The following is a 15,833-nucleotide window of genomic DNA, read 5'->3' as shown; positions in this document are numbered from 1 at the left end:
AGTTACAGCAAAGGATAGAGGTTTCCTTACAGGCCTACAGAGCAACTACCTAGACACACACACCTACAGGTCATTGTATGCATACACACTCGCAAACAAACTATCCAAACATTCACGCTCATATACACCACAACACTTCATCCCATCCACGGTCTCTCTGCATGTCAACCACAACAAACTCCATGCTGCTCTCCAATCGCAGACTTCATAGAATATGCAGCAGGAACTCTCCCTCTCTCTCTCCTTCTCTCTCTCTCTCTCTCTCTCTCTCTCTCTCTCTCTCTCTCTCTCTCCTCCACTGTGAGAGGCAGTGCTGTCTCTCCCTGCTCTGATATGGGAATGCCTGCGGCGTTGAGTGAGGGTCACACAGGGGAACGGAGAGGGGGAAGGAGCGGGTTGAAGGCTATATATAGACAGTAGGCCATGGTTAACTACTGTACCAAAGACACACCCCGTAGGACTTGTGTATAATGCATGTGCACACACAGACGGACGCACCTACACACACAGGCTACGGCCCAGGCATGGTGCAGGTTCAAAAGTGTGAGTGTGTTTGTCTACTGGAACATGTGCCTGTGTGTGTGTGTGTGTGTGTGTGTGTGTGTGTGTGTGTGTGTGTGTGTGTGTGTGTGTGTGTGTGTGTGTGTGTGTGTGTGTGTGTGTGTGTGTGTGTGTGTGTGTGTGTGTGTGTGTGTGTGTGTGTGTGTGTATGTGTGTGTGTGTGTGTGTGTGTGTGTGTGTGTGTGTCTGGGGCAGTGTTGTAGTCAAGTCACTATATCTCGAGTCCGAGTCAAGTCTAGAGTCCCCAGTGTTCGAATCAGAGTCCAAGTCTGAGTCACCAAAAAAAGAGTCTGAGTTGAGTTCTCATTACCTGAGTCCAGGTTACGGAACATCCGCATGTAGGTGCCTGCCCTTACATGAAACTGAATAATGTCACACAATATAGCTATCAATATCTTATGCCAAATGATATATAGGGCCTATTACAAAAAAGCCTACAGACCGCGTTTGACACTTTCCAGCGGGCTCTTCTTGATCTTAAACTTGTTTTAAATTCCAACAAGACCAAAGCGATGCTGTTTTCACGGTCCTCTGGTGTTGATAGTGACGTTTGTATTCGAACACTTCAAGGTTTGCAAATTGAAACTGTTGACTCTTATAAATATCTGGGCCTATGGCTGGATTCCAAATTAACCTTCCAGACCCATGTGGAACACCTTACCAAGAAATTGAGGAGAAAAATCGGGTTTTTATACAGGAATAAAGCCTGTTTTTCATTTGATTCTAGAAAGACCGTTGTTCAGTCTTTAATTTTGTCTGTATTTGATTATGGTGATGTTGTATATGCTCATGCCACACCCACTATCTTAAAGCCACTTGATGCGGTGTATCACAGTGCCCTGCGTTTTATAACGGGTGATAGATTTCTCACGCATCGATGTACTTTATATGAGAAAGTGGGTTGGCCCGCTCTGTCGGCTCGAAGGGAGCAACACTGTCTCTTATTCATTTATAAAGCCCTGATAGGGAAGCTTCCTTCCTACCTGTCATCGCTCATCAGTCTGAGTAATACATGTTATAGAACACGTTCACAATCGCACATCAGATTGTTTGTTCCACGTGTAAGGACAGACCTAGGAAGGACTGCTTTCTCTTTTTATGCCCCTGACAGATGGAACAAGCTCCAGAACATTTTAAAACTTGACCAATTTATTTCCTTTAATTCTTTTAGACTACTCCTTGAGGGTACCCTACAGAATGTATGCTCTTGTTTTACTTGATGTATCCCTCTGCTTTGTTTATAACTGTCTGTCTGGTAACATGTGTTCACTGTAAATGTTTTACTGTAACAGGGCTCCCTTGAAAATGAGAGCTTGCTCTCAAGGGATTTTTCCCTGTATAAACCAACCCGATCTCCAAAAAAATTGTAAAATAGCAACGTTTGTGGACAAACGTTGGTATTTTACAATGTCGGCTAAGAAATTGTAAAATGGGAACGTATGCGTCTACAGCGGTGGGCGTGGTTTGGGCGTGTTTTACGGAGATTTTCTGTTTCTAACCCCTCCCCCTACTCTAATCCTAACCCTAAAATCTCAGAACGTTACTATTTTACAATTTTCGAGCCGAAATTGTAAAATAGCAACGTTGGTCCATATCGTTGGTATTATACAATTTTCTGTGAGACTGTGTTGGTATAAACAAAGGTGAAATAAAAAAATAAAAAAATAAAAGTCTTTATCAAGTAAAGTCCTCGTCTCCGGCTTCCAAATCCAAATGAATGCTCAAGTCCAAGTCGTCACGAGTCCTGAAAATGTGTCCAGGACTGGACTACAACACTGGTGTGTAACTGTAGATCAGATGGTCAGACCTCGACTGGACTACAACACTGGTGTGTGGCTGTAGATCAGATGATCAGAGCTCGACTGGACTACAACACTGGTGTGTGGCTGTAGATCAGATGATCAGAGCTCCAGGACAGAGCGGGTTGGGATGAGGACTACCTCACTGACCTCTGAGTGACACTTCTAAACCACACTTTGGATTCACTCATATCAGTGTCGGGGATTACGCACGCTATCTTTGATTTTCAACCCGACCATCCACCATCACCTTCACTCTCTGTCCATCTAACCCTCTGTCTTAGGGGTGCTCAAAAGCCTTACATGCCTCGATATGTTTCAGCTTTGTTGGGGCTTCTTGATTAATATCCACAGTCAGTACACTCTCACTCTCTCTCACACACACACACACACACACACACACACACACACACACACACACACACACACACACACACACACACACACACACACACACACACACTCTCTCTCTCTCTCTCTCTCTCTCTCTCTCTCTCTCTCTCTCTCTCTCTCTCTCTGTCTCTCTCACTCACTCACACACACACACACACACACACACACTCTCACACACAGTCAAAGCGCAGGGTGCAGAGGGGGATATTCTGGGCTGGCAGTGCTGGCAGAGCAGGAGATAGAGAAGTGCTTACACTGCACTGAGGGGTGATGGGGGACATCAAAGGCTTGCGGTATAAATTAATATTAAAATTCAGCAGCAGCACCCCTCCTGTGTGTGATTAAGCAAGACTGGGTGAGAAGGGAAAAACATGGAGATGGAGAGAGAGACAGAGAGAGAGAGAGAGAGAGAGAGAGAGAGAGAGAGAGAGAGAGAGAGAGAGAGAGAGAGAGAGAGAGACAGAGAGCGGGGGGGTTAGACAGGAAAAGAAAGAAAATGATGAGGAATGTGGAGAGAAGGAAGTCAGAGAGTGAATCTGGGATGATTCACAGCGCTCCACAAAGCGGCTTGTGGGGAGAATGATCATAATCAGGACAACAGTGTGAGTGGCGGAGCTGTGAGTCATCTCAACATCATCACACACACACACGGCCTTCCTGTATGATCTGTGCTATAGAGCCGTTTGGCACCAGCAGCTTCACTGCATCGTCTGATGGAGCTGCTGCAAATGCTCCTCGCTCCTTGCTAACTGTATTTGGATGAGAAATACAGCACAGTTACTTCACTTGATCTTCTTGAGCCAAATAGAGGGTTGGTTCCAAAATGAGACACCCACCATGTGAAGAAAAAAAACTACTAGCTGTGCCTACGCCTGAAAATGACTGTTGGAATGAACATTAAAATGAATGATAGAATATGGTCAAAGCTGTGTGCTGTTTTCTCTTACAAAATGACAGACATTGGACAGGATGGAACCATTCACTGTACATTTTTTAATTCAATAATGACTACTGAATTATTTTTGCCCCCCCCCCCCCCCCCCCTCCCAATGTACTGTATAACACTTTGGAGGGGGAAAATCCATTAACCCGCACACTCCTATTACACAGTCTTTTTTTAAAGCCACCTTAAGGTGCTGTCTCTCTCCCTGCATGAGTGCACAAAACACAATAAAGAGAGATCAAAGTAGCAAATGTGTGGTTGATAGGGCCAGGTATATCGGTACTCAATATCTTTAAGGTATCGACCCAAAAAATAACCCAGTACCAATTCATACCGAAACTTCCAGTTAACGACATCTGCATTTGATCCTTTTTGTATTAGACTTGCATGGTTCTGCTCGGAGTCACAACCAATCACCGCAAGCGATCTTCGATTTAATGCGACATGTGATTGGCCCAATACCACAGCAGCTACAACCCATACTGTAGTTTGTGTGGTGAATTTGAGCACGGTGTATGTGACCGAGTTGGCAGTTCTGCATGCTGAGATGCCACCAAAACGTTCAAAAGTATGGCTAAAAAAAGGTATTGAATTAAGTACTCTATCGGTATCTTATCGGTATGGGTACTGGTACTGGTATTGGTATCCTAAATTTTTAAATGATACCCAGCCCTAGTGGTTATTAATAATAATAATAATAATAATAATAATTGATTGCATTTATATAGCCTGTTTCAAGGCGCTTAAATGCTTCACATATTGGGGTGTGTGTGGGTGATAGCAGCCAGTTATTGCCAGAACACCCACCACACATCAGCTATCACAGTGGAGAGTAGAGCACTGAAAGTGCCAATCAAAAGGGATAAAGAAAAAATATGGAAATGGGGTGTGCGTGTCTGTGTGTATGTTTGTGTGTGTGTGCGTATGTACTGTATATGTGTGCATGTGTGTGTGTGTGTGTGCACGCGCGTGTGTGTGTGTGTGTGTGTGTGTGTGTGTGTGTGTGTTGAGTTATTAAACTACTTGAGTGTGAATGTGAAGACAAAGGTGAGTTCATTTTATTGGCCTTTTAATTTATTTATTTATTATGCGTCCCAAAGACTCATGATCCGGTGTCTCCAATCTGTCCCATTGACAAATAAGGGTAAAATGGGGGAGAAAGGAGGCGAGGTGAATAGAGGAGAAAGAGAGACCGGGAAGAGAGAGGGGGAAGAGAGAGAGGCAGAGACAGAGGGAAGAGAGAGAGAGGGACGAGAGAGAGAAGAGAGAGTTGGAAGAGAGAGAGGGTAGAGAGAGGGCAGAGAGAGGGGAAAGAGAGAGACGGAAGAGAGAGAGATGGAAGAGAGAGGGGGAAGAGAGAGAGAGGGTAGCGGGAGGTGTAATTGCAGTGGGATAGAATGAGTGGGAAACTGTGTAAGGGGGGAGAGGAGGAGGTGTGTAAGGGGGAGGGGAGACGACAAGGTTTTTAGCATGCAGAGTGTAATGCATGACACGAGGGCAGGTGATGGAACGTGAATGTTAAAACAGAGAGATCAGAGAACAGATAGAATGAGGGGGAGAGAGAGAGAATGAGAGGGGGAGGGAGAGAGGGAATGAGAGGGGGAGGGAGAGAGAGAATGAGATGGGGAGGGAGAGAGAGAATGAGAGGGGGAGGGAGAGAGGGAATGAGAGGGGGAGGCAGAGAGAATGAGAGTGGGAGGGAGAGAGAATGAGAGGGGGAGGGAGAGAGAGAATGAGAGTGGGAAGTAGAGAGAGAATGAGAGGGGGAGGGAGAGAGGGAATGAGGGGGGAGGGAGAGAGAGAATGAGAGTGGGAGGGAGAGAGAATGAGAGTGGGAAGGAGAGAGAGAATGAGAGGGATGGGGAGATAAAATGAGCGAATGAGAGGGGAGGGAGAGAGAGAATGAGATGGGGAGGCAGAGAGAGAATGAGAGGGGGATGGAGAGAGAGAATGAGAGGGGGAGGCAGAGAGAGAATGAGAGGGGGAGGGAGAGAGAGAATAAGAGGGGGAGGAAGAGAGAGAATGAGATGGGGAGGGAGAGAGATAATTAGAGGGGAAGGCGAGAGAGAATGAGATGGGGAGGGAGAGAGAGAATGAGAGGGGGAGGCAGAGAGAGAATGAGAGGGGGAGGGAGAGAGAGAATGAGATGGGGAGGGAGAGAGAGAATGAGATGGGGAGGGAGAGAGAATGAGATGGGGAGGGAGAGAGAGAATGAGATGGGGAGGGAGAGAGAATGAGATGGGGAGGGAGAGAGAGAATGAGAGGGGGAGGCAGAGAGAGAATGAGAGGGGGAGGCAGAGAGAGAATGAGAGGGGGAGGGAGAGAGAGAATGAGATGGGGAGGGAGAGAGAGAATGAGATGGGGAGGGAGAGAGAGAATGAGATGGGGAGGGAGAGAGAGAATGAGATGGGGAGGCAGAGAGAGAATGAGAGGGGGAGGGAGAGAGAGAATGAGAGGGGGAGGGAGAGAGAGAATGAGATGGGGAGGGAGAGAGAGAATGAGATGGGGAGGGAGAGAGAATGAGATGGGGAGGGAGAGAGAGAATGAGAGGGGGAGGCAGAGAGAGAATGAGATGGGGAGGGAGAGAGAGAATGAGAGGGGGAGGCAGAGAGAGAATGAGAGGGGGAGGCAGAGAGAGAATGAGAGGGGGAGGGAGAGAGAGAATGAGATGGGGAGGGAGAGAGAGAATGAGATGGGGAGGCAGAGAGAGAATGAGAGGGGGAGGCAGAGAGAGAATGAGATGGGGAGGGAGAGAGAATGAGATGGGGAGGGAGAGAGAGAATGAGATGGGGAGGGAGAGAGAATGAGATGGGGAGGGAGAGAGAGAATGAGAGGGGGAGGCAGAGAGAGAATGAGATGGGGAGGGAGAGAGAGAATGAGAGGGGGAGGGAGAGAGAGAATGAGATGGGGAGGGAGAGAGAGAATGAGATGGGGAGGGAGAGAGAGAATGAGATGGGGAGGGAGTGAGAGAATGAGATGGGGAGGCAGAGAGAGAATGAGATGGGGAGGGAGAGAGAGAATGAGATGGGGAGGGAGTGAGAGAATGAGATGGGGAGGCAGAGAGAGAATGAGATGGGGAGGGAGAGAGAATGAGATGGGGAGGGAGAGAGAATGAGATGGGGAGGGAGAGAGAGAATGAGATGGGAGGGAGAGAGAATGAGATGGGGAGGGAGAGAGAATGAGATGGGGAGGGAGAGAGAGAATGAGAGGGGGAGGGAGAGAGAGAATGAGATGGGGAGGGAGAGAGAGAATGAGATGGGGAGGGAGAGAGAGAATGAGATGGGGAGGGAGTGAGAGAATGAGATGGGGAGGGAGAGAGAATGAGATGGGGAGGGAGAGAGAATGAGATGGGGAGGGAGAGAGAATGAGATGGGGAGGGAGAGAGAATGAGATGGGGAGGGAGAGAGAATGAGATGGGGAGGGAGAGAGAGAATGAGATGGGGAGGGAGAGAGAATGAGATGGGGAGGGAGAGAGAGAATGAGAGGGGGAGGCAGAGAGAGAATGAGATGGGGAGGGAGAGAGAGAATGAGATGGGGAGGGAGAGAGAGAATGAGATGGGGAGGGAGAGAGAGAATGAGATGGGGAGGGAGAGAGAGAATGAGAGGGGGAGGGAGAGAGAATGAGATGGGGAGGGAGAGAGAGAATGAGATGGGGAGGGAGAGAGAGAATGAGATGGGGAGGGAGAGAGAATGAGATGGGGAGGGAGAGAGAGAATGAGATGGGGAGGGAGAGAGAGAATGTGGAGGTATTGATGAATGTAGGAAGGGATGGAGTGTGGGGACAGACAATCCAGTCACCAGAATAAAATGTTTTCATTTTACATTTCTGCAACATGGATATGTTCAAGATCGTTTATGAACCAACAATATGTTGTTTCAACAAGTCCTCCAACCACCCCAATGTTCCAATATAAATGTGAAAATGTCAAACTTAATTAATTTGTATCACAATTCAAAGTGCACATGTGTTAAGCATTACACAAATGTGATGTTTAGTATTTGATGAATAACTTGTAAAAAGCTATTAAGTAATAATAGCATTTTTAAATTTGAGACAGATGATTTTGGGCTGAATTTTCTCCGCCAAAAACAGGATCGTACTACCAAGTGTTGCGAAGCAACAGGTAAACTTGCTGCCTGCAGTTTCCCGACTGCACGCTAGCTAAGCTACAGTAACATAGCTACTTTGAGGTTAGCACAGATGATTTCAGTTTACCGTTCATGCTTAAGGTCATATGTATCGATAACACTCGCTATCCCTACTAGCCTAGGTGAGAACGCTGAACGCAGCCTAATCAGTCTAAGAGCAGTGCCGTGCTATATACTGGATATCGGCACTCGAGGATTGCCTCTTGTCCAATCAAATTGCTCAACCGAAACTAACTGTTGTATAATTTGGAAACGTCACAGCGTTCATTTGAAAACATTACGGAAATAAAACAAGTTTGGTTATTGTTGGGCAACTAAAACAGCTTGGTTTGCTTTCCACCCTGCTATTTCAATAGCAGACTCTCTATAACGTTGATATACACATTTAAAGAATGTTGATATTCAAAATATTCACAAACATTGACAGTCAATGTATTCCTGGTTTGCACAAACGTAAAATGCCAAAATGTTATTCTTAGGACTGGGCTGGAGTAGAAGACGAGAGGAGCTGGTATATATCTTTCTTCTTTTTTTAATCAAAAACATAATAATCATGTGAACGACGACTCTGAACACACACACACGCACACACACACACGCACGCACGCACGCACGCACGCACGCACGCACGCACGCACACACACACACACACACACACACACACACACACACACACACACACACACACACACACACAAGGAATGTGATAGAGCAGACAGAAAGAGATGGGCCTTTGGGAGCTCGTAGATTTTCTCGCCGCCAATTTAAACGTATTTTAAATGCTTTTTGAAATGTAGTTTCAAGGAGTCTACACAGCTGCAACAGTGACCTCACTGTTGCAGCTGTGTGTGTGTGTGTGTGTGTGTGTGTGTGTGTGTGTGTGTGTGTGTGTGTGTGTGTGTGTGTGTGTGTGTGTGTGTGTCTGTGCGTGCATGCGTGTGCGTGCGTGCGTGCGTGCGTGAGAGAGAGAGAGAGAGAGAGAGAGAGAGAGAGAGAGAAAACAGCATGAGGCCTTCTTATGTCTGGCCCGGGGCTCTTGTGTAGACAGAGAGTGCGTCGGCCATGCTGATTACCACAGAGAGAGAGACTAGCCCTTCTGCAGCAGAGAGAGAGCTGTGTCTCCTTCAAGCTCTCTCTGTCTCTGTCTCTCTCTCGTTCTGCCATTTCTACCTCAACACAGCTGGTCTGCTCTCTCTCTCTCTTTTCATCTCCCTCTCATCTAATCTCATCCTCTCCCTCCCTCTCTCTCTCTCTCTTCAAGTAGTATTTGAAACACAAAGGCTGTGAAAAACTGTCCTTTACACAAGTGGGTTTGAATCATAGACCATAAGGTTTGAACACACACACACACACGCACACACACACACACACGCACGCACACGCACATACACATACACATACACACACACACACACACACACACACATACAAACACACACACACACACACACACACACACACGTACAAACACACACACACACACACACACACATGAACACACATGCACACGCACACACACACACACACACACACATGGTGAAATACCATGGATGGAGGTATGTATGTATGTATGTACAGTGTACATACATACATACATACCTCCATGTACAGTATGTACGTATGTATGTATGAATGTATGTATGTGTGTGTGTGTGTGTGTGTGTGTGTGTGTGTGTGTGTGTGTGTACACGTGTTAACATGTATTGATTGGTCAACTACACACTGCTCTGCATGTCACTAGCTAGTGACTGGGAACTGAGAGAGCAGGTCACGTGGGGGCTGGGTTTACCTAGGCTAGGACACACCGGGCAACGGCAAAGGACTAGCGGCAACGAAGGCCGCCTGTGTCACGCGGCACGCCGCCTGTGTCACGCCGCCTGTGTCAGGGCCAACAAGACTACAGCTGGTACGTTATGCGCCTGCATGAGACCAGGACTGCTGGAAATACAAACCAGATACATGACACAAAGCAGTGTTTGCCTACCGTTTTCACACCACTCTCGCTCACCACTTAAACGGTTTCGTAATACAGCTACTTCTGAGTCGTCGAGAATATGTCTGATAAAAAGTTGCAAAAGCCACTGGCGTTGTCAGCCCTTGATTGGTCTCTTGCTTGTGGAAGAAGAAAGTAAGAGGCGGAGGCAAAAAATCAGGAGAAATGGGTGATATATCGTGCAGCGACGGGCTAAAGAGGCTTTCCCAAAGTCACGTCGGAGTGAAAATATTTGCGTATTGGAATTATCAGTTGAGATCAAGTTGGAAAATGAGAAGAACGTTTTACACACACACACACACACACACACACACACACACACACACACACACACACACACACACACACACACACACACACACACACACACATCTGCAGTTCCAGGAGTGACAGCAGGTGCTGCCTGTAGGGCCTCTCCTGCTTCGGGTCGTTGATGCGCAGATGTGTAAAGTGAGTCAGGGATGTCATCACACAGAGCAGAGGGCTGAGTTGTATTCTGTACATGTCAGTATGCCCCATTCAACCAATAGACTCTACTGCTGCCAGTGAAACAACGGGATGATAAAACAGGCCATCCCATGAGAACCCCCCCCCCCCCTCCCTCTTCTCTCTCTCTGTCTGTCTCTGTCTGTATGTACTGGAAGTTGTCCCTGTTTCCAGAGCTTTTCATTAATTTAACAGAGTGGAGCTTAAAGGGCGAGCAGATCTTATTTAAGGTAGAGAGAGGTCATTAACGAGAGAGCTCTCTGCTGCTCCATCTACTGGGAGCACCTCAGATGACCTGAACTAAACACACTCTCTCTCTCTCTCTCTCTCTCTCTCTCTCTCTCTCTCCTTTCCTCCCTCTATCATCTCTCCTTCACACACACACACACACACACACACACACACACACACACACACACACACACACACACACACACACACACACATAGACAGAAAGAGACAGAGACATGCACTCAGTCTCTGCATTCATTGTATTTGGCAGGAAGTGAACACCGGTGTTGATAGGCATCTCCAGTTCTCCACCAACACTAATGTTCTCTCTCCATGCCATTCCCATTAGAGCAGTAAGTGGCTGCTATTGAGCCATGCAAGTCCCGGAAGTGAAATATGACTCTATCTGTCTCTGCCATTACTGCCCTGCTACAGACAGACAGGCAGGCAGGCAGGGGCACAGACACAGCCAGGCATCATTACTGCTCTGCTACAGACAGGCAGGCAGGCAGGCAGGGGCACAGACACAGCCAGGCATCATTACTGCTCTGCTGCAGACAGGCATCAGATCTATAGAAGCGTCTGGGTAGTGTAGAGGTAAAAGCATTCGCCTGCCACCGCCGAGACCCGGATTCAATTCTCGGCAGTGGTACTTCCGGCTTGGTCAGACGTTCCTACAGGCACAATTGGCCGTGTCTGCGGGTGGGAAGCCGGGGCGGCTGGTGGTATGAGTCCTGGTCGCTGCACTAGTGCCTCCTCTGGTCAGTCAAGGCGCCTGTTTGGGGGGAGGGGGAACTGGGGGGGAATAGTGTGATCCTCCTGCCAGTGAAACTCCTCATTGTCCGGCGAAAAGAAGCGGCTAGCCACTGCACATGTATTGGAGGAAGCATGTGCTAGTCTACGGCTCTCCCCAGATCGGCAGAGGGGGTGGAGCAAGGACCGGGACATCCTCTGAGGGGGAATTGGCCAAGTACAATTGGGAAGAAAATGGGTGGGGGGCAAAGCAATATGATCTATACACTTTCATTGCATCTGCCCCTGCACAAATTCATACATTACCTAATATGCCTATCCGCTCAGGTACATGCGCACACTAATGTTATTAATCACAAAGACCTGTATGTATTCCACTGTGAACCTAGTGAGTGGTTGAGTCAGTTGCATAACAGCAACTTAGTCACCAGCAGCAGCTGGCAGAGCCCAGTGGAGAGTGAGGCGGAGTGCGAGAGGAGTGGGAGACCGCTGGGTGATGTTGCTGCCCACACAGTAGGAGGGCCGAGTGGGCGCCTGGGACGCCTCCAGAGCATCATAAATAGTTAATGCAGGAGTTTGGCCTGACGCCTTGAAATCGCGCCATGCCTGCCTGTGCCATATTGTTAACCTCCCACTGTGCAATTAATCACAATGAGCTGCGGGAGGCGACTGTTAACGAACAGCGGGGGAAACGGACCGCTGTGCTCAGGGGACATGCAAATCAACAGTGCACTATAGGCTAAGGCTGGCATTTCACTGATGTGCGCTTATTACTGAGGCTGTGTGAAGCACACCACGCCGCCATAGAGACAGCAGGACACTTCCTGTCAGTGGCATTATGGCATTATTCCAGTCACTGCTTCTAACCTAATGCGTTTCCTAAACATTGTCATAGGAACCTCAAATATGTCCCTATTTGATTCTGTCCTAAGGTGATCTTAAGAGAACTGCCACATGCCTTCATGCAGAATTACATAACTGCCTATTAGGTGGGGACTAAACGGTGGGACAATGGAATATTGACTTCCTTGTCTCAATGTGCTCTTTAACTGGAATAACTATTAAGCTGGAATAATAATTAAGCTATATTTTATTTGGATGAGGAACCAAACCCAAAACCAAACCCAGAACCCCCCCTTGAGGAGCCTTGGTAGGTCCCCGGACCCCACTTTCTCTTTGGGCACCACTGCATACCCCGCTGTTCTGATGCTAAAACTTTAATGATGATGGGGCAACTTGTGCACCTGCATTTCTGTCATATCATATAGGCCTATACTGAGTCTTTTTCTCTATCAGCTGTTTTCAGAAGGAACTGAGAGGTGTGCGTAAAGCTTTTGTACATTTGCTTTTTGTAAAGTGTGATGGAGAGAGCTTTGCCAACATGAGGACAGCGGCATCACATCAAGGCCCCCAAAGGATCTCCATTCAATCATCTCAGATAGATCTGCTCCATGGTATGTGAGGCTTATAATAGCCTAACACATAGGCTACAGATAGATTCAAATGAGTACACCCAGCTCATTACGGTGTTATGATGCTCGGTAGCCTATAGTTTCCATCTCGAGCAAGTTGATTCCCGGTGAAGCAGCCGCAGAATACCAACAGAGGGAAGCGAGAACTCAGTCAGCCCTGCGGGATAATAATGACACTTACCCCATTGTTGTGGTTGAGATGAGAAGCGACACCTGACCACTGATCCTCTTCACCGTTGGCGTCGGGTAATCGAAAAAAATATATGAATGTCTCGGATTGGCTGCTGCTGCGTATGAAGCTCTTCTCCTCACACGACAGCCTCCCCGCTCTCACCGTCGGTGCGTCTGCAGGAATTTGATGCCCACCGCTCCATTCCCTCTGCTGTCACCGCGCAGAGAAATCACACGCACATTTCATTCCGCACATGGAAATGATGCGTCCCGTGTGTGTGTGTGTGTGTGTGTGTGTGTGTGTGTGTGTGTGTGTGTGTGTGTGTGTGTGTGTGTGTGTGTGTGTGTGTGTGTGTGTGTGTGTGTGTGTGTGTGTTGCGCGTCGGCTGATGGAGCAGCGCTGTGGGAGATCCAGTATAGGGTCCTATGGAGATCCGGCTGGCACGGCTGGCACCCTGCTATTGTCGTGTGAATTTTACAGCTCCTCAGTGCTGGAAGAGTGCAGAAGACGCCCTGCTGTGACTGGAAGAGACACCCCTCATTTAGCCCGCAGATAACACGCACACTGTTCGCCCGCGTCTCTCTCTCTCTCTCTCTCTCTCTCTCTCTCTGTCTCTCATTACCATAGGCTCACAGGCTACACCCCCTTCCTCTCTGTCTCACATACTACAGATATTTCATCCTTGGTGATAACAGTGTTGAATATAGTCGGGATTTCTCCTATCCTATGCTATGACATCACTGTCGGGGATTTTTTTCTTATTAATATCACAAATGATCACTTTCATTAGCCTATGTGGAGTCTTTGCATAAAGATAACCTATGTTTTCATAATGAATATTGATTGAGCCGTACACAGAGATTCCTGTGCGCCAGTGCCACAGTTTTGTTTAATGCACACCCCCACATCTGGCTGATGATAGCCTACATCCGGTTCTCTCCTACTCAGACCGTCATTCGTCAGCATCGAAATGCTTACGTCACAACACTGTACTCCGCAGTGACGTCACCCGGTGCTCAAGGGGCTGTCATTTGATGCCCGCCACCAAAAATAAAATAAAAAGGCTTATGTTATGGAGTATAAGTGTGAAAAGAAAATTGTAGGCCCTAATTCTCTACTCTAACCTTTCATTTGCCTACTTTGATTTCAAACTTAAAATTCTACCTGAGTAGGTCAGTGAGTAACAGACGATGCCAGAATTCCATTTTTGGGTGAACTATTCCTTTACTGAACCTAATTCAGGATTTTTCCTTATCACCATAAGGGATTTTGTCCTGAATGTGGATTGTTAAAGGAAAATTAAGTTTTTTTTACAACCTGGCCCTTATTCCCAGCTGGATGTATGTCTTACAAGTCACTGTGAACAGAATTTTCTGAAAATAAAGCATTATTGAGCTAGAACGGCACACACAACAGCCTGGAACAGAGGTTGTATAGGGCACTAAGCATACATTTACGTCCTGTAGGCTTATTTTCTGCCACGCAGTGTTTGGGTACTCTCCAAGGTGCTGAAACCCTGTCCACTGCTGTGTATAACCGACGCCGGGTTTTGAAAACTGTCCAAGGCGCCGTCCACTGCAGAATCTGGGGACCCAAAGGTTCTGCAGGCGGGAGTCAGCGGCCTATAGGAGATGGGTAGCCATCAGTCTGCAAATGATCTGATATTTCATACACCTGTTTACCGGCACATTGAACCTGTTGATCCACAGACTCAGTGCTGAGTCTTGATTCTGCTACTTGCTGTCAACACCACAGATCATCACCTCCTGTCTCCAGCAGTGGCACCGCCAACCTCAGTCTGTTTCACTGACCAATTGACTTTTTGGTCATATTTTTTGCCGGCCTGTCCCCAGAGTGGGGACTTTCTGATTGTTTTTGAAGTCTGTTCAAACACTCCAAACACTGAAGCTCGTTTTCCCTGTCGGGGGTTTGAAAACTCTGGATTTACCCATGTTTAACTCTGAATATTATAACACTTGTTTCCTCTCTTGTAATACGGTCTTCAAGCTCAGGGGCCACACCGTGCACCTACCAATCAGCCTCAACGATGATCCCTTCTGCAGGCTACAGGAGAGACAAGACACAGCAGCAGCAGAGCGCGAGGGTCGCCACACTTTATATGTGCCGTCTCATTTGATTTTTGTCTATCACAATCAGTACACATGCATTAGTTGATTATTATTAGCATTTAAATTAGACCTACAACTCTACATTTTATTATGAGCATTTATAGGCTCAGAGGGGACTGTAGAGAACATTTACTATTCCAATCAATTGATTATCATGACATGAGCTCTTCATGTGCTTTCCATTTGATGGTTTATGATTGTCATGCATAAAGATACTATTGTGAGTGAGACACTTAAAACATCTGTAAACACCATTATGAGATACTAGGAGGGGCGTGGCTTGTAGGTGGCTGTCCTTGAAGATATAAGCCTGGTTAGTCTGACCCTTGTCAGTGAACTGTGTCTTTCCCTTTGCTATTATACTTCTCTCCATCCAGCATTATCATTAAAGAGAACACTAAATCAATGGACAGCGAACAAAATTATTAATCAATTCGCATCACACAGGATCCCAAGAGGAGTTGAGAGGAACTCTGGTGAGTAGTTCGTCCACTCTGACAGGATCCATAAACCTGAATTGAGAATTGAAGGATTTCTTGAAATTTATAATTGTAATTTTGCTTAGCTGATCTGTGTTTTGTTCTAAAGGGAATATTTGACAAGTCCTATAAGGTCCGTGGGGTAAGACCACTCTGTGTGTGTGTGTGTGTGTGTGTGTGTGTGTGTGTGTGTGTGTGTGTGTGTGTGTGTGTGTGTGTGTGTTTGTGTAAATTAACTTTTCCCTTTTTTCTTGTAGATCAAGCAGCAGCTGA

Source organism: Poromitra crassiceps, assembly GCF_964638095.1.
Source record: "Poromitra crassiceps genome assembly, chromosome: 10".
NCBI classification, from domain to species: Eukaryota; Metazoa; Chordata; class Actinopteri; order Beryciformes; family Melamphaidae; genus Poromitra; species Poromitra crassiceps.
This window is presented reverse-complemented; position numbering follows the sequence as displayed.